The sequence below is a fragment of the Hypomesus nipponensis genome, chromosome 26 (genome assembly GCF_054491055.1).
Source record: "Hypomesus nipponensis isolate SF chromosome 26, ASM5449105v1, whole genome shotgun sequence".
NCBI classification, from domain to species: Eukaryota; Metazoa; Chordata; class Actinopteri; order Osmeriformes; family Osmeridae; genus Hypomesus; species Hypomesus nipponensis.
The window spans coordinates 9,749,207-9,752,076 of NC_140386.1; positions in this window are offsets into that span (position 1 = coordinate 9,749,207).

Sequence of the window (2,870 nt, forward strand, 5' to 3'; positions counted from 1 at the left end):
GGAGAGCACGGGTCGTCCGTCCGATTGGCCGGCACACCTGAACACAGGAAGTGTCACATGGCATCATTGACCTTGGGGGGGATCAAATACTTGGGGGGGATCAAATACAAATACTATTTGACTATGAGGACTGAAGTCTCTGTCCTAATAGTTTTGCCATGGTGTATTGAATAAATATAACTCCGGTATACACACAGTAGAGGCGTGCTCTAGCTCCAAACAGTCGATCATTTTAGCATTCTGCCTAGAGGAGATTTGTGCTTTGAATTGTCACACAATGCACCCTTCCCCCTCCTCCCCCCCCCCCCCCCCCCCCCCCCCCAAAAAAATGGCCTTCTTCCACTCATTCTCTCTGCACAAGGACGCTTACAAACTTAAGAGGCCTCACAAAGAGCATCACGGCTCGCCTCCATGGCAACCAATACCACGGCTCCATCTCTGCATTCGCTCCATCGCCATGGCGACCGCATTCAGACAGAAGTCAGTCACTTGTGGACATTCATCAGTACATGATTCATACAGTGAAGAATGTGAAGCACACGCTGTCGTTCGTATCGGCGGGGCTTTGTCTCAACGTGACAGACTGCCAGCAACGCGTTAAGCTCTTTCTAATTATTGTTTGGGAAGAAGCACACTACCACACATACTAATTAGGGAATCAGTTCATTCAATTCAGTTATTCAAACCCAGCTATCAGTAAGACTATAATGCGTATTCATACCCTGTATCTGACAGACGTGTTGATAATATAGTATATGTATGTAGGAACTGTTTCGTGGTTCTGATCCACAACCACTGCAAGTATACACTAGTTATGGATCATAAATTTATTTGGCATTACCATTTCATGGATGGTTTCTGTCTCTGCTAAATGTGGTTATAGATTAAGGGGGTACATTTCAATCTCACAGAGAGGATTCCCATTTGACCATGAGTAGCTTAGGAGTGTCTAGACTCCATCCCAGCATGATCCGTTTGGGAACCTTTCCAGGGGGTCGGTTGGAGGTGTTGGGGTTGTAGTTCCAAAAAAAAAGAAACAGCCTGTTGCTGTAACCGTGCGTTCCAATCCCAAGATCGTCCAACCAGACATCCCTTTTCCACACCATGCTAGGCTTCTTTCATATGCTAATGCCCAGTATAGCTCTTTGTCCAGCGCGATCTCTAAAGGGAGGGAGGGCCTCTCTTTAGCTCACGTGTACAAGACCTGACCACCTCTGATGGATAGCTGCTGGTTGTATTACTGGTGATAACACAACATGTTGAACACGTTTGTGGGCGTTTAGTGAGTTACTGGGATGCATGTGCACCCTCCCTGCTCCCCTCCGAGGTCCTACCCCCCATGGGGGCTTACGTTGGCCCCTATTGTCTGATCTGTTACTTGTCCCTTCTCCTTGGCTCCTGTGGTCCTTTTTAAATCCTGCCTTCAGTTCTGAATGAGAGCAATGATGTCACCATACAATCTTACGTAAATAATTCTAGCCATGCAAGCTATATTACTCAATACCCAGACTGTACCACTGTACCTGCCGATATTTTGTTAATATGACAACTGATTACTGTGTCCGGTCAGTGCAGAACATGTTCTAGAGTCTGCTGGCAAAGTGCATTAATATTTTATGTGAGAGCATTTTATATCATGAAAAACAGCATTGGGTTGCAAACATACCAGTGATCATTCAACCACACTCCACCACCATGATATAGTTCAACATTTGATTTATTTTCCAATATTGAAAAGTAGAAAGACAATATAAAGAGTATTGGAGCTTTATCGACATGACCACAGTGAAGACTCCCTTGCTGAAATATTTTAAATTAAAGCATAAACAAATATGTTAAATTAATGTAATTTACCAATCAATGCCTCAAATGGAAATTAGTATTATTATTAACTTTTATTTAGGTTATATCCATATCTGATGAAATTCCATCAAACATGATGTTGAATACAGTGACAATAAAACTTATGATTAAATATAATACAAACTATTTCAGTTTTCACCACCCCCAAAACAAACGAGAGAACAATTGAACTTACCATTTATCAGTGTGATGAGAAATATGATGCCTACAGCACATGAAAATAATCTGAACCAGTTAGACGGCAATAGATCCATATTCGTAATGAGAAATCATCCTGGTCGATACGTTTTACTCATATCTGTCCTTGTGCCATGTCCTGTGTGTTGTCAACCGCTGCCGCTGTTCTTGTGATCTCTTCCCAACGCACCAATCGCTGATGGGCGCTGTGTGGCGCGCCAATCGGCTCAACGCTGGTACTCGATCCTCGCTCAAACGTGATCCTAAAGTCAATTGGAAATCGGATTTTGTTCAATAGCTTGAACTTGTCATGGAGAGTTCATTTAGATTAATACCTTCTTGAACCCAACGATTAAAAAAGGATGAAAGAATGACGAGGTCTTATAGGATCTAATACAATTATCTCGAGGATTTTCCGTCTTTCAAATTGGTGCAACTAAACTAAGAAAACGGAATCGACCAGCAAACTCACATAAACTAATGACGGTAAATGTGACAACTACAGTCATTAGTTAAGTCTCAATTCAACTCTGATGTGCTGACTTAAGGACTGGTTTATATAAATTACACTAAACTTAATAAAAACAGCCTACTTAAACCCGTTTTAACTGATTATTCCAACCCTCAGTTATGTCATACAGACATATCTACATCATGCCACTTAATGACATACCTACCACCACACTGTCGATTTATTTGTAAGGATGCTTTTGAATTTCAAGTTGGACAGTGAATAAAGTCGCCTCCCTGCCCCCTAGCGCCGATTTGCGTACCAGCAAACTGTCCGTTTAAACACGTTGCGGATTTCCTATAGGCTGCATATTGTTTAC